The 27660-nt window shown below is 37.4% G+C and overlaps 1 long non-coding RNA gene across 1 annotated transcript in view; it reads left to right on the plus strand.

The window, feature by feature from the left end:
- LOC306798629 overlaps positions 1 to 27660 on the plus strand; it is a 191275-nt gene that overhangs the window by 143272 nt on the left and 20343 nt on the right. Inside the window, exon 5 of the long non-coding RNA XR_013773417.1 lies at positions 14009 to 14089. This is a non-coding gene — a long non-coding RNA (uncharacterized lncRNA). The remainder of the gene's footprint in view (positions 1 to 14008; positions 14090 to 27660) is intronic.

The following is a 27660-nucleotide window of genomic DNA, read 5'->3' on the forward strand; positions in this document are numbered from 1 at the left end:
CCTTTAGTACCACAACCACATCCTTACTCATACTGAAGTGCATTCTGTATGGACACCACTCTGATAGTGAGAACGGATACTAGTGAGTGTAAAAAGTAGCTTTTCAGATGCAATGGTTTAAAGGATCTTTCCATGTAACATTTGTAAAGCAATGAATATGGTGCTTAGTTTCATTGCCTTGTTCTCTAAGCGCCAGCCACTTGTCAGTCTCACCACACAAGTCCCCTAGTGCCATCAGACTCTAGCTTAGCACAGCCAGTGCCTCAGTTTGCTCATAAATACAAATAAAACCAATAATTCCACCCTGCCTCTCCCCAAAGAGAACTCCTGACAGGTTCTCAGGAAGCAGAGAACAAATCACACCTACATCTGGGCAGATCTTTGCTTAAGATGTTCCTGGATAATCTTAGAAAGTATATGTATTAATAGAATTATTTTTTTAATATTATGAAGAAAATGTGACCAGTACTTATGAACTTTATCTGAAGACACCCCAAACGACTTCCATGCATTTGCAGGGGACTAAATCTCCAGTTCTCCCAAAGATTCCCAGCTGCCATACTGAGTGCCTGCAACTGCTGTGTGCACTTCTGACAAGTCTTTCACGTTCTCTCATTCTTTGCATTGATAAAATTAGCCTAATTTTAGTCTGAAGCTTATTTAAGGACTTTGAGCTCATTGTCCCATAATTATCCTGGGATAAAATCAGATGCCATCTAAAGTTTAGGATTTAGATGTGCGAGTTAACTTCAAATCTCAGTTTAGGCCTGTTAAAAACTTCATTTTGATGACATTCGTCCCCAGTTAATATTGTGATGAGTTTGGATTTTCTGTTTACCTCAATCCACCCCAAAGGTAACAGGTTTATCTTGTCAGTAGTCTTTCTGGTTAACTCTGCAAAGGAAGTAACAACTTTATTGTAGATGCAGCTTGAGGAGTGATGGTCTTTGCTGGGTGATCTCGTGGAGATGAGATGTGCTGCTGTGCTTGCCAGTCTTATTTGGAAATGAAGTGAAAGTCAGACTATTTTTACAGAGGAAAACTGATAAAAAAAGACAAATTTAAATCTTAGGTGTGGGTAGAACAACTAAGTGTATTTTGTTACCCTGCATTTTTGTTTTTTCAGATGTATTTCTTTTCAAACTTTGCTACAGGATTTAATCAGAACTCATCAAAAATCAAATTTTCCATTTTCTTGGCTCTAGTAGGCACCTAATTTTTTTGTGCACTTGGAAAAGGAATGCATGAGAACTGCAAGTGCACATACTGCACTTAATTTGCTAGCTTAATTTTCTGGCTTAATATTTTCACCAGTCAACAGGGTTCCTTGAGTTTCTGCAGGTTTCTAATCACAACAGGGTGGGAAGAATGATTTAAGTCGCCTGCCTTACAAATTTGAGGAAATAGCATGAAAATATTTTAACAGTACTCACATGCAGCTCAGTAGCCATGTACAGAACTTTATAGAGGATGACAATATTAGCCAACAGTCAAGACAATGGTCTGAGAAAAACCCTTTTTATTTCAGACAAAGAGAGGGGAAGAGCATTGTGTAGGGGAGTGAAATTTCAGGGCAGCAGCTCCACTGAGGGCTTGTTAAATCTTTCATTTGGGCCATTCACCTGCTGCTTATAAGCAATGAAAATAGTAGACAGCAGATGTGAAGGCTAGGAGGGGCCATAATGATGTGAAAAACAAGTTGGGTGACTATACACAATCAAGAGAAGGATTGAGACTTACTTTTTTGTATTCGAACCCCCCTCCCTTCCCATGTTATTATAATCCCAAACATTTCAAAAACTTCCTTTCAAAACAAAATGAATAAAAATATGAAAAATAAAATTAATAAATAAGCATTCCCCGGTTTTTTGAATAACTGAAAAAAGGTGATCTTTAACATGACGATTCTTGATCCTTGGATAACTCTCATTAACATTCACCAAGACTGGAATATGACCCTCTGATTATGTGAGGTTTGGAATACATAAATTTTCCCAAACACAGATGATGAAAAAGTGTGTTTATTTTGACCACCAGGATGTAGGTTGGATTTTCCTATATTTTGTCACCCCCAAATCAGACACCTTGCTGATGTTGTCTCCCATAGAAATGTTTGTGTTTTAATTTAAATCAGACAATAAGAGAGTTTGAGATCTGCTAAATTAGGAACAAAAGAAAAGGCTTTGTGCTCTGCTGCCTATAGTCTAACCATTATGGTTGTAGTAATGTGCTGTGAGAAGCCATTGGCATGCTAAAAATACACTACTTTAACAATAATCCATGCATAAAAGAGCCTGAAAGGAGATATGGCATATACCTAATGAATTCTGGACCTTTTCCATGCTTACCATTTATAGGATTTGAAAATTGCCAACCCATCTTAATATGTTATAATGTTTAAAGTTTAACAAACAAACAAACACCACCCCCCCCAAATTAATTCAGCAATAGTAGCATGAATTGAATGTTCTATGTGGTAAATGACTGAAGGTTTGTTTCTTTTTTATTAAAAAAAAACAACCCCCAGATTTTATGCATATATATATTTAAAACAGATGCATGGTTGTAAATACAGGGTAGTTGTAATATTCCAAGCACATATTTAGGGACTTCCTCCCTTTTCCAAATCTCACTCAAGTGGAACATACACTCATTTCTGTAACAAAAATTCTTTCTACTCTATTGGCAAAATGAATAGCATCAACTCAAAATATTTAAAAATTTAGTCACATCCACATCTCGCAGCCTATAAGGAGCTTTCACGCTTTTGGGCTCGCTTTAGATCTTTAATACCCTTTCCTTTTGTGTCAAGGAGCTCACGAGGCGTAAAGAAGCACTGATAAACCCACTTAGATCCCTTCCTGGGCCGTCACCTCTCCCTGCCAAGCGGCTTTAGGTGGTAACTGATCTGTGACAGGCTGCCAGTCAAACAGAGCATTTCTGAAAGCTGACACAAAAGACTGAGCGCCGGAGAAAGGAGAGGGAAATAAGAAAAGAAACCAAACTGTATCAGCGTCTCTCCGCCGGCCGGCCCCCTCCCGCCCGCAGGTTCACGGCAGGGGCAGCCGCAGCCCCGCGATAGCGATCGGCGGCCGCGCCCGCTCCCGGCCCTCAATAGCGGCCCGAGGCAGAGTGACAGCCGGGCCGCGGCCACACGGGCAGGCTGTCAGCGCCGCCGCTTCCCGTGGGAGCGGGGAGAGGGAGCCGGGGGGGCAGCGGCCGAGGGAGCGAGCGAGGGAAGGCGGGAGGAAGGGAAGGGCCGCCCGGCGACTCCCTCAGGCCGCGCTCCCGGGAGAGCGCCCGGGGACCGGCCCCCTTCTCCCGGCCCCCTTCTCCCGTCCCCCTTCTCCCGTCCCCCTTCTCCCAGCCCCCTTCTCCCGTCCCCCTTCTCCCGTCCCCCTTCTCCCAGCCCCCTTCTCCCGTCCCCCTTCTCCCGGCCCCCTTCTCCCGGCCCCCTTCTCCCGGCCCCCTTCTCCCGGCCACCGCCTGTCCCGGCAGCGCGGGGGGACAAACATCTGCAGCCGCGCATTACGGTGTGCTGCCGGAATGGACCGACAGCATGTCTACCTCCGGGGCTTCTCTGAGAGACCTCACGGCACATTTCTAAAGGGGGGATACGAGGGGAAAGCTGCGAGGGAGCTGGAGAGGGCAGGGCAAGGGGTGATAGCTTTAAACTGAAAGGAGAGGGATTTGGGTAAAGTATTAGGCAGAAATTCTTTACTGTGAGAGTGATGAGACATGGGAACAGGTTGTCCAGAGAAGTTGTGGGTGCCCTGTCACTGGGAGCGTTCCAGGCCTGCTTGGGACCTGGTCTAAGTAGATTTACATGGCAGGGAGCTTGGAGGTGCATTCTTTTCAAACCAAACAATTCTGTGGCTCTATGACTGTATTAATGTGTAATAAGGGAAGAGCAGTGAAACACAATAGCAGAGAGAGTGGGACCCTTGGAACATGTGCCTTTCAAGTCCTCTTCTCCTCCGTGTTTTTGTACACCTACCTGCGTATGTCTTGTAATGGTATGAATGAAAAAAAATCTACCAGACAAGACCCCACATTTAATGTGGACCTTGAAGTTTTAATGGTTGTTTCATCTGAGAAAAAATTAAATATTTTTTGAAATGTGTTACTGACTTGGTGAAACTTGCTCAAAATGATCCTGCTGGCTCTCTTATGAGAACAATTGGAAGAACTCTGAAAATCCTCAGCTCAGGTCTCTGGAGCAACTCCCTCTAGCATTTCTCACTCCTTATCTCCCATACTGTGGGAGTCTGCTGGTTGCAGCAGAAAAGTCACAAGCTCTTGTGACTTTCTTGGTCATTCTTGGGTTATTTGGTTATTTCTTGGTTATTCTTGGGTTTATTTGAGGGTCTATGATGACCTTCAAAACCAAACAGAATGGAGTGCAGCTTGCCTTGGATTAGCTCCCACAGTTTGAATGTGCCAGTGTGGTCACAGGAGCTGTTGGTGTAGTAGAGAGGGCTCCTGGCTGCCCAGGTGCCCCACCACCATGGAAGTCAATGAACTGCTGTACAGGTGGAGTGCTGACCCCACATCACACATTAGTCCAGAGAGCAGGATCAGGCATTTCAGAACACAAGGTCTTCTGTGTTTTTTTCCCATCCCTGGAATATTTCTTTCCATATTTGTATGAGGTGGAGTGGAAAAATTAAGTCAAATGGCAGCATTATACCCTCCAAGATCCCAGAGTATCTTAAGATCATATGCTGGAAATGTAAGAAGTGACTTTACACTGCCCATCACTCCATTTAGTATCTGACTTATTATCCAACTTAGTAACTTTGAGCAAATCATCTATTAGCAAGAAGAAATATATGCTCTTTTTCTAGTTTAAGATCCTTCAACTTGGACTAAGTTGTGCAAACATGTACCGAGAACAGATTCAACAAAATTTGAGTCTTTTAAATCTAAAGTGATTTCTCTTAGTCTGTCATGAATGGAGAATTATTCTAATTATTCTGCACTCAAGAGGAATTTAGTCCTTAGTGAAGCACAAAGTCTCAGCACACTAAGCCTTGGTTTATGCTGATGCCTTTATGCAGAGGGGGATACTCCCACTGGCAGCAGTTTTCCATTGTAGCTCTGGTATATGAGAGCAGAGGAAGCATTCAACAGCCTCTGCACCAAGGGGATATGTGGAAAACCCTTTTCAGCTCGTCTCCCATTCTGAACTGCTCTCTCCCTGTGATCCCACCAAACCACAATCCTTCCTTTTTCAAATTCTGTTATCTGATGGGTGGATCTGGTAAATAGGGGAATGCATTCTCCACTTAGAAAGGAAAACAGTTTTCATTGCTTATGTCTTAAGGGCTGTTGATTTATGGGGAGGTTTTTTTTTTTGGTTTTTTTTTTTGTTTTTTTTTTTTTTTTTTTTTGGTTCAATCATGGAAATGACAAAAAAAGAGTGCTTTTTTCCAGAAAAAAAACTACAGCAAAACCAAATGAGAGGGGCTGATTTTGACCTGGAAATAATTCTTTTTAGTTCAAAATCTTCTCAAATTAGTATTGAAAAATGGTATTTAAAAAATTTGTTACCACATTTTTGAATTTTAGGACATTAGGCAGGCTGGTTTTTCAAACATATTAAGAGGTTGAGGTGAATCCTAAAGGGAAATCTATGAAGATATTATTAGAGCCTATTGATGTTATACACTTTTTCTGACATTATTTACCTTTTTCTCCTCCTAGCCTGAGGCTTCTGGAAAGGCTGAAGGCAGCTGATTTCACATAGTTTCTGAGTGTATAAAGGGCATTTTTAATTACTGGATTAAACTGCTCAAAACATAACAATAATCTTCAACACTAAGGAGGGTGAAATGTTATCTACGGATTAAGAGTTCTAGATTTTTGTCATGTCATGAACATTTCGAAGTTTTGGCTCAAAAATTATAGAAGTCATCTCACTACTACAAAAAATAGTTGTAGTAGCATTAACTGATCTTCTCTTTTATTTGAGAACCTTGTCTTACAGAACAGTGCTGAACAACAGCTTCATTGAAGTTAGGAACACATTTCTCTCCCATATGGTTTATTTCAAGAGGTAATTTCAATAGGTAATTTCAATGGGTATTTCAGAGTAAAATGCTATTGTAAGCTAAAAATAAGATTATTTCCTGAAATAAAATAAAATAAAACATTTTTAAATGCCATTTAAGACTGCAGGTAAAATGATGAAGAATTTAGGCATTGGAAAATACATGCTTATTGGTCTCATCTTTTTCTGACTGGATCTAGATGTAATAATAAACACTTAGTTTCCCACTTGAAGCCGTGACTGCAGTTCTTCTCCTAACATTTACAAAACAAGTTTGCTTTCAAACTTCATACGTAGAGTATGTAGGAAAGGAAAGTAACGTGGTAGGAAATAGTTAAGATTCATCTCAAACATACAATTTTGTGTCCAACAGTTGTGGTTTGGTCCTCAAGCTTTGTCAGACATTTGTCCAGTTACAGATACTTCAGTTTCATTATTTAAAGGATTCTGGAGATGTTTAGTGTCCTTTTATATTTTTGAGAAAAGAGGATGCATTGTTTAAAATGCATTTAGGACTATTTCCTGTCAGTCTGCACCACAAGGGGCTAAATTAGTTTTATAAGCCTGAGAACATTATGGTGGATATTTGTAAGCACTTTTGCTGTCTGACAGTGAGCCTGGCATAGTATGAGATAGAAACCTACAAATACCTTTTCTTTTTGTGTGAGATTTTGTAAGGGTTTATAGACATCATAGTCTCCACTAAATTCACACGAAGTCACACATCCACTAAGTCTTGAGGCTAAGCTATAACCCATGGGGAGCAGAACAGAATTCTTATCATAGATCACATGAGCTCTGGTAGAACTAAAAACATTCAAGGGTCTCTGCATTGGTTTATATCACATTAATATTCCATAGATATGTCCTATCCCTAGAAACAGACCTGACTGTCAGTGTCTCAGGTAGAAAATTTAAAATTTTCTAATTTTAGGATACTGTAATTTAACAGAGGAAGAACATGAAGCAATATTAGTGATTTATAAAACCTCATCCTTGGAGATATTCAGATATTGACTGTACAAAATCCTGAGCAACTGATCTGTGCTGGTTCTCTGTTGAATTAGGGGTTGAACCAGATGAATTCCAGAAGTTCCTTCCCACATAAAATTATTTTGGTATGCTGTACATTGGAGAAGCTACTTGTAGGTGGTAAAATCTAAAATAATGGCAGCAAGTCTTATCTATTTGTGACAGAAGTTGATTATGCTGTCTGGGGCTTTTCCATCCATCACTGCATCACCTGCATGAAACCAAAACAACTTCTGTGTGATTTTAAAGCCTGAGAGAGACATTTGGGGTCACCTAATCTGATTGATTTCATCCACCTACTTGTTTTTCATGCACCAGTGTTCCCCAGCATCATCAAGGTCTATTTGAACTTGTGTCGATGGCTTTCTAGCACCTGGATAGAACTGAATAGAATGCTTTCAGAACTGAATGTTGAAACCTCATCCTACCTGAAATGTCACTTGCTGCTTCTTATGTATCTCACACTGTTCTGTCTCTGTTTCAATAAAGAAAAAACTTTTGAGTTTCTATAGACTGCAGCTCTTATGTGATCACCCACAAGGAAGGGTTTATGGTTTGGCCAGTGGGATTGGAAAGGTGGTTGCATGTTATACAAAACTGAGAGGCATCACAAGTGACAGGAGTCTGTTTTACACAGCAGGACATCTTGCATGGCAGCAAAGGGTCTACTGGGTCAACACAAGACCTGTCTTTCTCAGGGGACTTTAAAACCTAAGCTACTTGCAAGCCTAAACTCGGCTAAATTTTATATAAAGCTATATAATTTGCAAACTTAAACTCATAATAATTTAAGTTTGGATTGGAAACATATTACTTCTTTGATTTGGCTTAAACATTGTCTTCTGATTTTAATTAATAAAACTTAAGACTTTTGAAAACTAGCATTCACACCTTGAAAATCATCTTGCAAACTAAGGTTGTCCAGAGGTTTACTGAATTTAGGAAAATATTTGTAGATAAACAGAAGGCAAGGATAAAAAGAAAAAAACCTCACTCACCTCTAGTATTTTCAGCAATGCTGTCATGCCAGAAAACCTAGGATGGGAGAAATAACAGCTAGGCTCAGTTGGGAAGGGTAGAACGCTGTTCTGTTGTGGTTGGGCTCTTCATACTTCTGAAGTTATAGTGTTTTCATTTAAAACCTAAATTGGATTTCTAGGCATGTATGGTACACGCCAATTTAAAATTATTGAAGTTCTTCATAGTGTTAAGAGTGCTTCAGTTTGAAAGAGTGAGGCTTTCCTGCAAATGCCAAGTAAATTGCTCTGCAAGTCCAGAATCTTTGATCACCTCTGAATTGAAGTACTTATGAAAGATGTTGCTGTGTTCTAATAATTTTACAGCTCTTTCTGATTCATATGCCTAGAACCTCAATCATTTCCAAATTGAAGAGCTCTCATTATTTTGAAGTTCTATGTGCAGTATAAAATGATTTAAGATTATTCTGCAGCTTTTCATTTTTTTATTTTGTGAAAAATGAAACTTTATTTTTTCTTTTTTAAAGACTAGCTATTTGCTCTGCAAGCTAGGAGACATTATGAGCTAATTCCAACATTTCATGTTTAAAATGGAAATTGAACCAAATTCTCTCCAAATAGCAATGATGATGGCTGGGGGAAAAAGAAGGAAAAAAAAATCCCTGCCTGAAAAGCCGAGAAAATACAAAGTAAGAGGCTGTCAGTGATCCTTTCTGGGAAAAGTGTGAAGAACAAGAAACATATTGTCAGTGTTCAGATGCGGTCAAGGTGAAGTGGGGAGACTGAATGAAAGTTACAACAATGTGACAAAAGAGAGACACAGATCCATTTAGTCTTGGAAGGAAGAGAGCAGGAGGCACAGAAGGCTAGTTCACATATTGCTTCTAAGCTGATTTTTGCTGTCATTTTATCATACAATTTCAGAGGGAAATGATGTATGCCCTTTTGTATCTCCTGACTTTGTCTTTTAAGAATAACACTTCGTTTCTTTCTCACTAGAGACCTTGTTCCTTTTTAGCACATGGCAGTCGTATATTGTTTATAAGTCACATAGCTTTCTGAAGAAAAGCTTCATCACTATTTCTTGGTAGCAGTAGAGATTTTTCATTTGTTTGTTTATTTTTTTCTTTTCCCCAAGCACATGCTCTGAATGGTCTTTGTTCCCAGCGACTCATTATTGAAGAACAAACAAGTGCAAAAAATAAGTGTTCTGGGGGGAGGAAGCACACCAACCTGCTAGGGATCCCTATGACTGCACCCTACCTTGCTACGAGTTGCACACAAAAATCTCCCTGCTTACTTCCCACCTGGAAACCCTCACCTGCACCTTCTGGTGCTGCCATGGGAGCTAGAATGGGAGCACCCCAAAAGAAAAATGAGAAAATTAAGCTAAAAAGCATTCTGATCTATGCGGAGTAGAGTTTTGCTAATGTGTGAGAAGAAAAAGGAATTAGGGAACTCACCTGCCATTGCAGAAACTTCAGCAGTAAGGCAGAAATTGGTGTGGAGACAGGATGAAAAACAGATCAGAGCAGAGAGTTTTTAAAGAATTTCACAGTTGTGTTACTAAGGAAGTAGCCTATAAACATCTGAAAAATCTGGAGATTTCTAAAACAGATGTTGAAACAGAAAAAGAGACATGGTCCATCACAACATCATCACTTCCAATCACTTGAGAGAAAGAAATGTAATCTTTGTGTGTCATACCTTTCACTGAAAAGGTAGATCTGCATTTTTTGTTGTTTTCCTTGTTAAGAGCTCTGAGGCATCTCAGGAGATGGATATAGCTGCTGTGGGTTTGGGTCCCAGTTTACAGCTCTGCTCCTGACAGTGTTGTAGTGGGGCTTTTCTGCTACACCTCTTTTCCATACAGCACATGTTTATGTCTATGTGGTGAAGAGTTTGTATGACCTCAGAAGTCACAGTGGATTTACAGTGGGAGGGGCAGGAAGATGAACTCCCTTCAGACACCTGTGCTTTTGGGGATGTATCTTCCAGCACAAGAAAAGTGTGATTTCATAGCATTCTGAAGCCAGTAGCATCAGTTAAAACCTATCTTACCTGTGTGGAAACCAAATCTAGAAAAGCTGTTGTTGTTTAGGACATTGTGCTCTCCAATGTTTCCAGTGAATCATTCATCTTAAATATATTTATAAATAAAACTTACCAAGCTAAAAATGTAATTTGGAAATCTGTTAAGAATAATCAGGCTCAAAAACTCCTCCTGGACTTCTTGTGGCAGGTACCAGAACCTATAGGGAGAGTGATTTGTTTCTTTGCTGCTGTACAGGAAACATTAAGTGAAGCTGGTATTTCCTTTGTTCCTTGCTATTTAAGATTCCCCATTTTTAATTTTTGTTTTCTTTCTTTCTTTATCCACACTCCTCATATATCTAGTTTTTTTATTCCCTTTTTTCTTAGCTTTCCCCTGAACTCATGTTCCTTTTCATTTTCCCATCCCAGAATTTTTACTGTTTTCCATTTCTTTTGAATCTTTTCAATCTTTCCTGCAGAGACTGAAATTCCTTCAAAAACCCCTGTTATCCTTTTTTTCAGTAGCTCACTTCTGGCTAAAATCTAGAGCTGTTACAGAAGTTCCTGTAGGCACAAGAAAAGTTGCCAGGGTTTATCTTACTGTGATTCAAATGTAGGGTCATTGCATTTCAGCTTTCTGATTACCTGAGATCTTTGAGAGATTTTGGTGAACAATCTCTCTGTCTACTAAGCAATGCTCAAACTACAGGGTATATAAATAGTATTAATGTAATTTTCATATTTGCATAATCAGTAGTCTCACCCAGCAATTAGTATTTCACTAATAATATCCAAACAAACATAATTTCCCTAATTAAAGAAAACTCAATCAGAAATTATGCTTTATGGTACATAGTGGCCTGTTGGAGGATAGAAAATACTTAAGAGAATAAATATTCCTTTTACTAATTTGAGGATTAGTTCTTCTACTGAGTTTTCAGTTAAAAGGGTACAAAAAAGCAAGTCAAAAATAACAGGGTATTTTTTTTTTTAAAGATATCTCTTACTGTTATACAGCTTGGTGCTACATAACACCGAAAGTTTAATTATTAATTTTGGTTGTTTTTTAAGGTAATATTTATTCATGTCCTTTTAGCATATTCTGAATTTTGAGATATGCTGTTCCAAAAGTTAGTAGGTAATTGCTCCATTAGAGGTGTCGGTGCATTAGGACCAACACAAACTGGTGCATTTGGTCCTTCAGCTCCCAGGAATCTGTGGAAGACAAGCACAGACCATGGTGTTTTGGGCTGGTTCCTCCAACCTGTACTCCCTCATGAGGCACCAAATACCATTAATCACTGTTGTGCTGAGTACTCACAGACTGAAAAGTGCACCAGTACAAACCCCATTATATATGTGTTACATGTTACCCAGAGAGGAACTCTTAATCCTGGTTTGCTCTCCATAGCTGTTACAGGTACACTTGTAAGGAGTTTTCCTACAGGATCTATAAATCAAAAATTACCTTTTAGCTATGCCATATTTTAAAGCAATGTAAACATGTTAAAGTAAAGGTCTGTGTATTGTTGGTACTGCACGTGACTGCTTGCTGTGTTATGTGCAGAATGATCCATATGCCACCCATACTGAAACTAGTTATTAAATATGCTGGCTCAGTTTACTGGTAGCTCTAATACACTTCTGTAACGAGGCACTACTTGTAACATCAAAGCAGGGAGACATTAGCTCTTTTCCCCTATAGCCTCTGACCTGAAAGCTTTGCTTTTTATCTCTGTATAAAAGGAAAATATTCTTTTCTAAGAAGCCTGGCTGAAATGTGGATATTTTCTCCATTGTAGAATAAGAGCCTGTGAAAGTAATCTACAATTTTTCATCTTTTTTTCAGAGTATTGTTTCTTTTTGGACATCATGCCTCTTTGAGAGTTAAAATTCTTGCTTTCAAGTAATAGTGACTGGGAAGTGCTTTCAGAATCCTGAGGGTACTTCTGTTTTCTGTAACCCCCTCAGCCTGAAGAAAGGTGATGGAATATTTCTATTTTTGAAAGAGCGATAAATTGTGTAAGAGAAAGAAAATAAAGTTTGAAAAATAGTTCATACACAAAATAATTAATAAGATGCAAATACAATTAATTGTACGCAGGGTTTGTAAGAGACCCAACATTTGGCAATTCAAAACTATATCTTATCTTGCAGATGTTTCCATATATTTTTAAAAAAATTAAACAAAATCATATAGCAAGTGATTTTCTCAAATATATTTGAACTTTTAAATTGATTGGATCATCTTATCTTTTAACCTTTATTTGTCTGATTTTATTGTGTAATCTAGCTTGTTTTGTTTCAGCTCAACATTTTAGGATTCTTGACCTTTTGACTTTTAGATTCTTAACTTGAGCTGTCTTAGAGAGGGGTTGGCATTCAGAAATAGCAAAATATACAATGCTAAAAATTTATTCTGATGTATGACCTGCACAATTACTTTTAAGTAACTGATCACTTGTTTGGAGGCAATCTCAAGGAAAGAAGTGCTGACTTAAATGAACATGGGTGCAGCAAACAGAAAAAGGAAAACCAAACATGAATGAACATGTCATATAAAAAAATGTAGGTATTTTGCTGCTTATAAAGATATTTAAATCCTAAATTTTTAATTATTTTCCAAATAATTTCCTAAACTCATGAGCACTGATTGTATTACAGGTACTGTAGAGTGTCATGCTAGCATGATCTGGACTCCAAGGTTTCTAATATAATCTGAATCTTCTTTTAGTACCTGTGTTTACTGCAATGACTTTTCTGAAAATCCAAGCAGGAAACAAAAGAATCATCTCAGTTCTTTTCCACAATTCCTGGTTTCTGAGATGGCATGAAGCATTATTCAGTCTATGGCACTTAACTCACAGTAGTGTTAAGTCAGTGATTGATTTAATGAAAAATCATTACATTTTGAATGCTTTAGGTGGGCCTTCTTATAAATATGAATAGTTCCTTGAGATGGGTGTTTTAATATTTAGCCTGATCTTAACTGCTTTTCTACACACTTCCTAAAAAATGCTTAGCCAGAGGAAGGGTATCACAGTCCAGTTGTGATATAATGGCCTAATTAAAAAGAAAATAAAGCTTCTCGGTTTTTTCTGTGAGACTTCATATGAATAAATAAATTTCAATCTTTCTTCTGCTGGAAAAAAAGATTAATCCCTTGTTTGGGTTTTTAACAAAGGTACATAATTTCATGATACTCACAGAAGTGCAAACTAGAATATACTTTTAAGCATAAATACTTTTAGTTACAAAATAAGGCAGAAAAGCATTAGTGTAAGCTTTAAAAAATATCTTATTACTTTTTGGTTTTAATATATTGTTTTTCTTCTTTGGCTTTTGATTATAACTTCTTGCAGAGTTAATTTTCATAATAGGAAGCATGTATGTGTTCTTAAGTTATACATATTTTGTCATGTTTATCATTTTACAATGTGCTAGACATAGTAGGAATTGTGTCCCTAAAATACTTTCCAGGAATTTTGTAAGCAGAAATGTAAGAAGGAGAAGAGAAGAGAAGAGAAGAGAAGAGAAGAGAAGAGAAGAGAAGAGAAGAGAAGAGAAGAGAAGAGAAGAGAAGAGAAGAGAAGAGAAGAGAAGAGAAGAGAAGAGAAGAGAAGAGAAGAGAAGAGAAGAGAAGAGAAGAGAAGAGAAGAGAAGAGAAGAGAAGAGAAAAGAGAGTTTATGGGTTGTTTAGTTTTGGTTTTGTTTCTTTTCCCCCAGATTGTAATAATTAATAGTTTAGAAATATCAAAATGTTTCCAAAATGTAAATATAAGTAAATTATGTATTGAACTTGTATAGCTAGTTAAAATAATCTGAAACCATCTGCCAAAAATGAATATCTTAGCTTGCATTTAACTAATATGCCAACTTATGGTTACTTACATTTTACTTCTGTTTGCTACAGGTGAAGTGGGTGAATATCAGACAGCTCATTATAGAGACATGCATGCTGCATTCCCAAAGTAGGATGACAGAACAAGTCATGGTATGTATTGTAATTTCAGTTCTACAATACATCTTCAAGCTGTCTGAGGTAAAATGCTTACTAAGCACTGCATTGGGGCTGTCAGATTTCTTCATGGGGTGGTAATTAAATTGAGGCAGCTCTACCGTTTATTTTGTTGAACTAAGCCAGAATTATCTGTATCCTAAAAATATTCTGCTGTAGACTGCTGGTTGTAGCAGGAGCACAGCTTTTTGCATATAAATTCTCTTTTATGGAAAATATCCTATTTCTCCCTGTTTTTTCTCACCTCCTTAGGTTGTGGGGGAGGAAAGCTGTTTTGTCACTGGACTGGTTTAAGTCTGAGGGAAACTCAGACTCATCTCAGAAGAGATGTTATCTTGCTTAAGACTGCAGACATTTGGGCTGGATTCCAGTTGAGACTAATAGGGATAAAGGATTGATGGTTGTTGTGGCCAAAGGTGGCTTTAAAGTTTCCTGCCTGATTTACAGTGTTCTTAGCCCTGATATAATTTAGAATAGTCAAGGGCCCAGTCAGCCATGGCTGGCCACTGCCTCAAAAATGAAGCTGAATGCATGTGAGGAAGCAATGTGATAAATGAGTAGGAAGTTTCTTCTGGTCATTTCTGGTCATTTCAGGTTCATTATTAAAACACATGGGAGCTGCTATGCTGAGTCAGACCAAGGTTTCTGCTAGCTCAATGGTGTGTCTCTGCCAGCACTGTGGCATTCTGCTCTGAAAATCAGAGCCATTCCAAAGTGACCCTAGCTCAGAAATAGTGCTCAGGATGTAGTGTCTTCTCAATACTGTCACTCATGTTCTTCCTGAGAGAAGGCAGTGAGAATTGCAGATAACTTTAATGATATAGCCACACAATGGACTTATGGAGCAGCATGATTATGTTCTTGTCTTCTCATCTGCTTGCTTTGTAGTGAATGTGACCTTTCTGAAATTTGTAAGTTACTTAAAAACTATGATGAGAAAGGCAGCACAATTGTAACTGGTTGACTATCAAAAGTATGTGCAACTCAAATGCCTGAAAATTCAATTCCAGAGATATTTTTTAAGATTGGAAAGGGTGAGGCTGGTGTGTAATGGGGGCTCTCATAGGATAAGTTTCCTATGATGCACAAATGAGTTTATTTATAATTCAATATACTTTAGAAAATTGTTTGGACTGAGTTGAGTTGATTTAGTCAGAGAGTGAGAACAAAAACTGGGGACGAAATTGCATACAAATGCAAAACGGTTTCTAAGTGTACAGTGTGGAAGAACTGTTAATGGATTATCTGGAAATAAATGAAATCTCCTGAAAAAGCTATAGTTAATTTTTTTTCTTTTTTTTCTTTTTTTCTTTTTTTTTTATGAAATGGTGATGAATATGAATGTGTGATGGAAAATACTGAAACCCACTGTTTACTTGAAAAAATGTGCCAAAATGGTTGTCCTTTTCCAAACTGAAATAAATAAATATATGGAAGTACTTAAATCAGTGTCCAATCAATAGCTGCATTATACAGAAAAGTATTACATAGGAAAGAAGTTGGAAAGGGTGGGCTTTATTCATGGGCTCCTAACTCCTCAGGGTCTACCTACAATCAGAAGAAAGAGAAAGATATGGATTCCTATGGGGGAATTCAGAATAAGAATCTGAACTAACCTGGCTCTCTCTTTGAAGCACAATTTTTCATCAAAGGATATTGTGACAGAAGACAGTGCAACTGTTTCATTAAGAACATTTCTTGTACCATTCTCTGATTATGAGAAAGCTTTTTGTTGTTGAAAGCTGTGATTTGCCATTTTAAAAACTGTATCTATGAATCTGGCTTAAATATCTTGTACATCACAAATATTACTTTTTGAAGCTATAATTTCCCTTATTAATTCATATTTTCTTGGTGATTATTGAATTTTGAAACACATTATCTCCTTGCTTGTTTGTATTTTCTTTTACCTTTGGTAAACCACGCTGTGTACATGTCCACATGCTTTGATTTTACTGCTGTTTTTTTCTGGTTCCCTTGTCATATTTGCTTCATTCTGTTTGATCTATTATACTTAATGAACAACAGTTTTCACTTAGAATAATCTTTATGCTTGTTTGAATTTTAAATAGCATATTGTGATGGTGTTAGTGATGTTATGCTAAGTCCCTCATTCTGCAAAGGCTGATTCATGTTTCTCGCTTTGCACAATCTGAACATTCCCACTGGAGCTCAAGTTACACACAAGAACATAAAGCTTTGTGTCCTAATTACCTATAGTGGACTCATTTCCAGTATCACAAAGCCCCATTTTAGGGACTGCTGCTTAGATCTGAAAATGCACATTTCACTGGAAATGATTGTAAAAATATTTCCTCAACTGGAATCTGGAGAACAGAATTTTAATCTGGAGTAAATTAAGCCTGTATCTTTAGGGATGCATCTTGACCAGCAGCATTTTATGACTATCTGGCAAACTTTCATACTCTTGAAACATATAAATAGCTATATTTTTGTACTAATGTTTTCACAGTTGCAGTTCACAGCACAAAGCATGAGGCAGTAAAAACAGTGCATTTGATTTTGTCCCCTCACTCCTCTACTCGGAGGAAAGTAGCTGGACTAACAGGCAGTAATTAGCTTTCAGCCAAATTGTGTATGAAATTTTAGTCTGTAGACTCATTGCACCTGTGTCAGCCTGAAGATTAAAGGCTTCTTGACTACTTAGTGGCACAACAGCTGAGCAAGCTGTGAAGGAGCCAGTGGAGTTTGTTGTGTAATAACTGGCCTGTGGATCACTGGAAGAGTCTGGATTTCTGCGTCCAATCCAGACAAACAGAAGTCTATCTTTTTGTCTCTGTCTGTTTCAGTAGATCACCATATATATCACTGGGGATTTCAGTGTAGCTGGCACAATTTCTGCAGTGCTGAAAACATTATATTCACTGACATGGTAGATGCACAGACCCCAATAAAGTTAACGTTTAGCAATTTCTGCTTTTGGCAGTATGCAGCAGCTTGCTAATTAATTTGGTTGCTGTTTGTGCTTTTTTTCTTACCACTGTGGATATAATCAATGGACATCAGGTGTTCTACAGTCAGGAAGACAGCTATGAAAATATACTCTGAATTTATATTGAGATTATCCTTCAAGTTCCATTATTAACATGAAAATAGCAAAAATATTATTAGAAAAAATATTCTAATGCATTTTAAAATAGAGATCTTATAAGCAGTGAACTGTATTCTCTTCCATTTGAGGTATCCTAAACAGAGCCAAGCAAAAGCAAATCAATGTCAGATAATTTTGCTTTCTTGACTTGGGTCAGCCAAAACTTTCTTCAGCTGTACCAGACCACCATCTTGGCTTTCCATCATGGAGAATCCAGGATGCCAATCTTCAATTACCCTTTTTCACTGTTGCCTTGTGTTCCTTATTTCTTCTGGCAAACCTATCATTTGCATGTGATTTGAAACAATTAATTTCAGTTTCTAACCAGTTTGTGAGTTTTCTTTGCTTAGAAATAAAATCAGGTCAACTCCATTTTGCTTCATATCAATTAGATAGACAAATATAGACATTACTGGTCTAACCTAAAAGACTGACCATCTGGAGACCTCAACATGTCCTGAGACTGGAGAAAGGAGGGTTCCCAGCAAGTTCACTTTCTCAGTTAGTATGAAAGAATACTTTTTGATATGTAGGTTTGATTTTTTTTTTCCTGTATTTCTTAAAGACATCATATCTAGGATACTGAGTTGAGGGAGGAAGAGGAGAAAAAACAGAAGTCTAGAAGTCTAAGTCATGTCCTTTTTTGTGCCTTGAGTGTTGGAAAGAGCAAAGATGGGTGAATTCTTGAAAAGAATAGGTGGATGGAAGCAAAGATGGGTGGGTCTTCTTGAAAATTTCATCCTTCCACATTAATTTTCAAAATATTGATGGCTTTGGGTAATGTTACAAAAAACAGTTTTAACAAATACTGTCAATGCAAGTGGTGGTGATAGGAGCTAGGTGGTTAAACAGGCTTGGAAAAATGTTTTGAGAGTTAAGGGACATACTATGATGGTTTTCATGGCAGGCAATACTTTATCTATATCATAAATTTGACTTCAGTAGAAGTCCATACTTTGGTATGTTTCAAACCAAAGAGGTATCAAGGAATAGTCTGTGGTACTCTCAAAATTTAATGTCTTCTCTGAATCACTGCTGATGTTAGATTGTGTGATCCATTTAGTGTCCCTGTGCCCCTTATGCTATTTGCCCAGTAAGGCTGATCCAGAAAAGGGATTAGAAATAGTCTTAAGCACTACTGCATTTTAAAATTTCTTAAAATGAAATCAGAGGGTGTTTTTTTCCTACTAGCTATTTTCCAGGCAGAAATCAATTAGTCTAATAGCGTTACTCTTCTCCAAAATGGAATTGTACTGGACTGGTTTGATGTCTTCTTATAATTGCACACTGTATGGTTCTTTGACTCTTATCTCTCCCTCAGTCTGTGAATTTGAAACCATCAGGAAGATGTCACATTGGTATGAGTATTCTTCAGTGATAAGAACAGTAATTGTTGTAGGGAGACTTCTTAATCTTGGGTCACTCAAATCCCTTTTAAAGACAGCAGGTGCTCTCCAGAACAAGCATTAACAAGAAGAGATTATGAGGTAACCTGTTGTTCTTTATATCTCAGCATCTCTTGACAAAGCTTACCATCAGGCACTGTGTTCAGAAGCCAGTCAGTGCAGGAAAAAAATCAGACATGACTCAGGAAGGAACTAACGTCTTCGGTACTAAAGAGTGGATTCATTTTAAAGGATGAATACTGAGAACTGTTACAGGGAAATTTATATTTAGATAAGATAATTATAGGAGTAAATTATAAAAGCAAGAAATAAATTAGCAGGGGCTAAAAAAATAGAACTGCAGATAACCATGGTATAATGCAACTAGAAAAAAAAATGCTTCCTCAGAAATCAAAATCTGAAACTGCATCTTGCCAGATTTGCATTGTATTGAAATTCCTTGTACAGTGTAACCCTCATTTTCTTCACAGCTGTGGCAAACATGGTGAAAGCAAGTTAGTCATTCATATTGTCAGACTGTGGCACTGCTAACAGTATGACTTCATAGAGGTGCTGTGGGCTGCTTAGCATATACTGGATGAATTCTTGAAGCTGAACATGTTCAGGGTCTAACAGCTCTTCCAAGTATGATCACAGTGGAGCAGAACTGTCTGTTATTTTCAGCTCTCAAAATTTATGAACTTCTGGATCCAAATGCCAGCTAAATTTTGTTCAAACAAGATTTTGTTTTCTAATTCTGTCCATTTCCATCAAGATTACAACACAAAATTAGCTGTGTAAAGCAGGTCTATGTCAATCTTTGTGAGGTCAGGAATTAAACATAGGATAAATCTTTGCATTCAGATGATAAAACCACTTTCAAAACCAGTTCAAGGAAACTTTTTTAAAAGGTATTTAGATCCAAAGGTGTAGTTAGCACTTTCTAAGAACACACTAATCTCAGGGAGTGTTAGGGACTTAACCCTTCTTCACTCTGCTTTGAAAAAAAATCAGCTAGGCACCTATCTCTGCCTCTTAGTTCCTCAAATACTTTTAAAAAAATCTGGCCTTTGATAACTCAAATCCCCTTGACTTTCTGTAAGGCTTTTCATCCTGAATTCTAGATCCTCATAGGTTTTGAGTGTCTAACTCTCTTAAATTAAAATGTGAGTTGAAGGCCCAGGTGCTTTTGAAAAGCTGAACCTTGGTGCTCAAGTCTCTTCTGAAAAAGAATGTTAGACTGCTAATTCCCTCAGGTGCTTGAAAAATATTTTCCTGTCACCTCTGAGAAACTATTCTAGAGGAATTTACTTTGTTAATTATTTGCTTTGTGCCAAACTTTATATAACAACATTGTATAATATTTGTTAGGGAGAATTTTTATTTTTTCCCCAAAAGAATGATAAAACTCTTTTATAAAATGAAAAATTATGACAAAAATGTGTATTTATGCTTTCATGAGGCAAATGTGTTTTTTAATGGAATTTAAATAAATGGAATTTTTATGATAAAAAAGCAACAGTAAAAGCAGTGATTATGTTTTTCATAGTTCATTTGCCTCCCTTGCCCTGAAGATCTTGTACAGAAGTAAAATGAGATCCCTGGTGAAGCCTACAATGTCATTGACTCTGAAGAAGGACTCAGAGACCCATTGGTGTTTAATGACCCTTACTAGCCTCCACCAAAGAAACTGGTATGATCCACTAAAGGAGACATATGGTTCTTTGGAATTATAAAGAAACACTGTTTTCTTCATGGGTAAACATTGTAGTCATGCATTTCTAAACACTGCCTGGTTTTAGATGGCTGCTTTTAAAATGGCCATCCAAATTTGGTGAGAAATTGCATTCATTTTTCATTACTACTTGACCAACAGCAGTGGTATTTTTCCAATACTGCAATCATGCAATTTTAATGCTCTAATTATTTTGCACTATCATATCAGACTGACCAAAACACAACAGATAAGAGAGCTGAACTACACAATAAAGAGCAACTGGACTGCTTTATAGGGCATGGGCACATTGTATAATACAACCATGTGCTGATGTCCCAGAGATACAGGTAGGTGTTGGAATATTAGGATATTTCTGTATACATTTCTTCATGAAATTAAAGTACATACTTTACTGCAGTTAGACATTGCACAGAGGGAAGGGAAGGGAAGGGAAGGGAAGGGAAGGGAAGGGAAGGGAAGGGAAGGGAAGGGAAGGGAAGGGAAGGGAAGGGAAGGGAAGGGAAGGGAAGGAAGGGAAGGGAAGGGAAGGGAAGGGAAGGGAAGGGAAGGGAAGGGAAGGGAAGGGAAGGGAAGGGAAGGGAAGGGAAGGGAAGGGAAGGGAAGGGAAGGGAAGGGAAGGGAAGGGAAGGGAAGGGAAGGGAAGGGAAGGGAAGGGCAAGAAGAAGAAAGGAGAGATCAGGGTGAAACCCAATATTTAAAGGTGAAATAAAATAAAAACTGATTTCACAATGGAGTTAACATTAGTGGAGATTCAGCTAGGACAATATAGGAAACAAAAAGGAAATATTTTACTGCAGTCATATCACAGAAATAACAGGGTCAGAAGCTGTTGCATGAGTACAGTCTGGTTGCAGGCAGCAGTAAAGTGCTGAGTATATAAAGAACTCTCAGTAGATACCCCAGTGTAGACAAATTTTGATCAGTCATGTTGTACTTTGTGCTTCCCTCTCTTTGATGTCTTCCCCCAAAATGAAAGCATCTTTAGGACAGACACACCACTGACATCTTTCACTGGTTCTAGGGATGCTGTACCTGTTGTAAAACAAGTGCAGTTATCTTAGTTTAAATTTCTCTAAAGGGTATGCTCAATTTCTAAACTTGAACCATCCAGAGAAGAAAATATATTAAGCTATTGGATTTTTTTTCTTGATCAGTCTTTTTAGTGGCTATCTTTTCACAGCTAATTGTAAAAACAATATCATTGGTTCTGCTAGCTTACAATTTTTTTCCTTCCTTTAGTATACTTCTCAGTGCTCCTTACAAGAGATGGAACTGATTCTGGCTTTTTTTCTTAAATTTTGTGAGATGTGACAATTTATGTAAACTAAGATTCCTCTCGAAAATCAATTCAGCAGTTTTAAGTAATGTACTTGTCATATGGGAATATTAATATGAAAGAAAAATGACATGGATATATAAGAACTTAAACTAACTGCCTGTTTAGAGCACAGAAAAGCACAGTGATGAATACTCTGAAATATTTGTTGCAAGATCCTACCACTCCACAGTCATCAGAGAAGCAAATGTTCAAAATTATTTTTATCTAATGTTATCCCAGTGATTAAGAAAAACTGTAATGTATATATACCTCTACATGGCATATGCCATATGTCATAGCCTTTATATTGTTGGGTAGAATCCTCTAACAGGAGTTCATGCTCCAGCTCAGATTTTGAAATACTGTAGTGGGAGGAATGGGAAAGGTGAATTTGCTTCTCACACTGGGACTGCAGTAGGGGGAAAAATGGCTAGTAGGAATAGACAGAAATTCAGAATTTCCTCTGATGGGGCTGATGAAATGCAAGGCAGGGACAGTGCCCTGTAAAGGAGCCAAGTCATTTATTCTTCCTGGCAAGGCAAGAGTAAAGCAAGAGAAACTGTGATTCTGTGAGTCCCAATAAGATCTTTTTGCCCTATTCTGCTAATGTAAAGGACTTTAGGATGGATTTGCATTAACTTTTGAGATACTTTGCACTATTAGAGAGTTTAAACTTGACATTTCTAGTCAGTGTTCATTCTCTAGGCTGCTCCCTAGTACTCCCTAGTACAATTGCCTTCTCTTGAACTGTCAAGGAGCTGTGTTTCAACAGCCCATCAGGATAGTAACCAAGTTTGAGTGTTGTTTGTCCCAAGTATTCAGGAGGAATCCATTGACCACCTTGCTTCTTTTCTGAATTGCTATCCTTTAAATGCTAGTGTTGACTACCATAAAAAACACAGTTTTGTTAGGATTGTGAAGGCTGGGGAAAAGTGCAGAAGAATTTAAGGGACCCTACTGCAATTTCCCTTTAAGAAATTTAGTATTCATTTGTTTTACTTTTTGTTGCATTAGTTATGAGGTGACTGAGGTGACTAAATGAATATGAAAAAAGCTGTACATAAAACAAAATCAATTAAGAGTTATCCAAAGAATGTAAATATATTTGATACTGCATTCTAGTTTGGAAGAAACTCAAATTTGAATAAGAGGTCTATTTTTCATTGAGTATGCCCTGCACAGACATAAAAAATGCCAGTAAAACAGATGGCATAATGATTTTGGTAGCTTGACAGACTTACCCCACTGCTTTATTCTCTCTGTGTTGACTTTGTCCCTTACATTCCAAAGATGGATAAATGTATTAACGTGCAGTTTACCACACAGGTCAGGGGATCTTTCTCATTTGACCTTGAAAACAAATGTTCTGTCTGCTCTGCATGGATAATTCATAAGATTTAGTGGCTCTTCTCTGTATGTTTGGCATTTAGAAATGTTGCTTCCCCAAATGTCTCGTTGTCTTCTGCACCACTTGGGTAGTGCACTGCAACTGAAAGCTGGTTACACATTTATGGGGCCAAATTCATGCCACACAGTGATTTCTGGGTCTTTAGCATGAAGGCACAGAATGCTGCTAGCACTATGTAAGTTTTCCTTACCCATTTTCCTGTGTAGCAGGACATACTGTTTGTATGTCCTTTGGACACAATCCGTTGAAGAAAAATATTTGAGGCAATTTAGACAAAAAGAAAACAGATAATGGATGAGCAACAATCACTCTTACAGAATTTTCCACTAATCAGTGAAATAACTGAATGAGTTTATTTATGTTTGTGTAGAATCATATCTGAGAGAAAACAGAGGGCAAAGATAGTAACATAGCCTGAATTCCTAACTGTTAGAAGTTTTTGTTAGCTGAATTACTGGATCATGATATCTAGTAAGCAACAGTACTTCAGTATAGATAAGATGGAAGAAAAGTAAAATGAGAGACTAAAAAATACAAGAATAAGGTCAGTTTTCTAGGCGAGAAAACTAGAAGGTGAGACACCTCTGGTGAATACTGTACAATTTTAGGGTGTATATTTTTGAAGATATTTCTGCTTAACTTCATACCTTCATGAGCTGCAGAATTCATGCTGGCTGCAGAGTTAATAGAACAAAAACTGATCCTTCTTCACAGAGCTTGCAGTTAAGAGTAAGGTAATCAAAGATTTGAATACTATCAGGATACACCCCTCCACATCAGGAGACAGTGAGACAGTATTGATCTGCTGGGTAAGCAGATCTCATCAGTAGCTTAGTCATTATTGAGTCCCTAGTCATCATAGTAAAATAAAGATTTAATATGAGACTATGTCTGGGCATATATTCACAAAAGCTAAACAAGTTGTTCAGCTACACTTTGAAGGACTGTAGTTTCTCTCTAGAACAGAGAATATTTGTTAAGGCACATAGATGGGAACACTCCTAATATTTTTTCTCAGACAGAATGAAATATAAAGACATTTTAAGGCCAAGTCATATTCTTGAAAGCATAGATACAAAAAAACCCCCTCCAACTGACACAAGATTCCACTTCCATGAAATTAGGCAATTACCCCAACCTTCTGTTACTATTTCTTTCCTTCTATTCCTTGTGCAAATCCTTGTGCTGCTACATGGTGAACCTCAACAACTGACTGAAACTAAAATAATATGGAAAGAAAAAAGCATAGGATTTCAGCTGCATAAACTCTTCAATCCCTTGTGTCACTATGAGCAGGGTTGTGCCAACAGAGGGAAAGAGATAAGAGACTCAAAAATGAGAGCTGTCACCTCCTAGGAGCAGCACTAACTTTTTCTAGCTGAAAGTGTGCCTGGAATTATGGTAGTAGAAAAGCTGTCCCCAGAAATAAGAAAAATCATAATGGTGTATTGCACCCAATGAAGGATGGTATGAATCTTGAGCTGTTTGAATATTTGCCATTTCTATAAAGTTGGCACACTAGCACCAAGTAGTTGATTAGATATTTTTAAGAAATCCTAAAAAATTTATTGCTTTTTGTTATATTGTGTCTGTGCCTATTAAAAGATATGCTGAATACTGTGCATAATTATGTCCATAAGAGAACAGTAGTAGGATAGCAGCTGCGATTTAATTAATTTTATGGAAAGATAACAATTTTTTATTTGACAGCAAAGTTAAGAAAGATGTGCTTGACTGGAAAAATCCAAGACCTGGAATGCAGTTTTGTCCTTGTGCTGGTGGCAAAGAGTGACACGCTGTTCTAAAGAGATTTGGGAAATATTCTGTTCCATCCAGGCTCAGAGACCTAAAAGAGCAACAACCCCAATGTTCATGGGCAGCATGAACAAGCTGTCTGTGCTCCTTGCATCTGCTCCCACTGCTGAAGAGGAACCTTTGAGTCTTTTCTCTCTCTTTCTGTTCTCTGTGCTGAAACTGCTTCAAAGGGCAGGCAGCCTGTGTACCCCACAATTTCCTCCACAGTTTAGTCATAACTTTAGAGTTCTTTGTGCCTTGGAGTTAAATGGCCCTGTTATGCTCAGTCATCAAAGATGTGCCCATTGAGAGGAAAAGAGATACCACCTGTGGGACCTCCCACCTTTGCTGGTGAGCCAAAGTCCACTCCTCCTGCATGTGAGTGCACAGGGCAGGTACAGTGGCACCTGGTGCACTGCCAGAGCGTAGATACCAGCACCCAACGAATTTGAGAGTACATTTCACTTCATCTGTATGTGCTTGGAGAATAGTGCACTCAAATTCTTAAATTGCATTTGTCCACTTTTTCCCCACCACATCCTTTCCAAAATATGAATCCAATCCAAGGGTGTAGTAGTTTTGGCAATTTCTCCCACTCTTCCCTTTTTCTTCCTACTCCCCTCCTGGATGACACAGAGTGACTATAGGGGGCAATACAACCTCACCATACACATACAACCTCAGTACATCAGTTACATGCCACATTAATAGGTAGAAACATTTAAAAATCAGTTTTTACTTCTTGCTTTTGAATAATTTGCGTCATGATAGAGGTAAACTGTATTGTTACCTGGCCTCCACAACATGGAAGGTTTTAACTTCAGATATGCTTTTACTGGTTAGATGTTTTTTGTTTATAAGTGAAAGTTAATAAATAGTGATTTTATTTCATACTACTAATTCAAATTAAAATCTAAAATAAAATGGGTCATAAAAACTAAACTAAGGTAATCTTGAAATTCATTTGACATTGATCTAAGCAGAACTGCTCCAAGTCTGTATGTATCTCATATTCATGTAATTCAATCTATCTGCCTGTCAATATTTCTGCTGCAGTTTATTTTCTTCAGGTCAGCTTCTTTTTCACTTAATGCAGACTTCCAGAAGTTAGTCCAGTTTACAGGGTTTAAATAATATTCTTATATATTCCATTTTTTTGTGTAAAAAAATTTACACATTAAAATTCCTGAAGGAAAATCCAATTGTTGTAACAACAAAAATATACATGCATTAATTAGGTCCCATTTTTCCTATGTTGATTGGTGTGCACTTCACAGTAAGCAAGCAAAGTATAGTAGCAAAGATAATTTACAGTTCTTCTTATTCAATGGTGTAAAATTGTGTATTTGAGTTTCTCTTACTCAACCTTCCTGCTCTCTGTAAAGGAATGGTTAGAAGATGCAGAGCTGAACTTCTGTTAACATGATTAGAAAAGCTGTTGTTACAGACTATTTTTCTATTATTTTAATTTTATGTCATTATAATTTTTGACAGTTACTGTTTACCAGAGTTTCCCTGAAGCAAAAATGATTTAATGTTCACCACACATTAAAATGTGTTCTATTTTCATATGTTAAAGCTGATAGAATTATAATTTAAGCAGAAATCTGTGCTTAACAGTGCAGCACATAGAATCTCTCAACACAGATGAAACTGAAACTTCTATCTGAAGGGAAAACAAAGGCAGCAGTAATGTGCCTTAATAATTACAGTTAGAGGGATGTGATATTTTTGTAATGAAATTCAAACCCAGGTGAAGATAATGTGCTTTGGGTTTTGTTGTAGAAGCAAGGCATAGTTTGAAACCTGGGCTTTCATACTTGGTGACTTTATATTGGCTCATAACCAAACCCATAATTTTCACTAAAAGTTACTTTTCAATTTTCTCATCCGTTCAAACTCAGATCTGACTGCTAGGGACAGTAAGTCTCAAATTTTAGAGGAAAATCCACTGACTTCACTGAATGCTGAAAATTCTTAGTTTCTAATCCTCTAATGTGAGCACTTCAGGTTTACTCAATAGCTTACTGACCTTTACTTAGCCATGTACACATTTCAGTGGGAATTTTCAATGCTTTTTCACTAAAAATCGTGTTCAACAATATTTCCTGATCATTAAGACCTGTGTACCTAAAGCATAGACCGAGAATATCTTCTACAAGACCAGAATACAAATCTATACCTTTTCACAACTTTTTTCTTTCTGTCATTTGTCAGATCCATATGATATCAAGTTTTAATAACTCCTGGTATTGGATATCACTGGTGAGTGTGACCACTTTTTATGTATGGTGGTGTTAGGATTTAATCCTTTCTTTCCACTCTTTGTCCAAGAAGAATGCTCAAAGCTAAGCTAGAAAATAATCCATTGAAATTGATGGTCCATGTCTATCCACAAAAAATAAAACCCCAAAATCCCCCATATGTTTTTTATTATATGTATATATAGATAAATATATCTCTATCTCTCTATCTCTCTATCTCTATCTCTATCTCTATCTCTATCTCTATCTCTATCTCTATCTCTATCTCTATCTCTATCTCTATCTCTATCTTTCTCTAATCTCTAATCTCTACATCTATATCTATCCATATTTAATAAGCAGAGCAGCACTAGCAAAATCTGTAGTCTTTTTCAAGGGAAGTGCTGAGTAATTTTGTAATTTGGTAGACTCATGTAAAAATGGAAAATAATTTCATGCAGATAGCAGAATAGAAGAATTTAGAATAGAAGAGACACTTGCAGGAAGATATGATATAGAACAGTGATGGCTGGAAAATTTCTGATATGG

This window comes from Erithacus rubecula (assembly GCF_903797595.1).
Source record: "Erithacus rubecula genome assembly, chromosome: 2".
NCBI lineage: Eukaryota > Metazoa > Chordata > Aves > Passeriformes > Muscicapidae > Erithacus > Erithacus rubecula.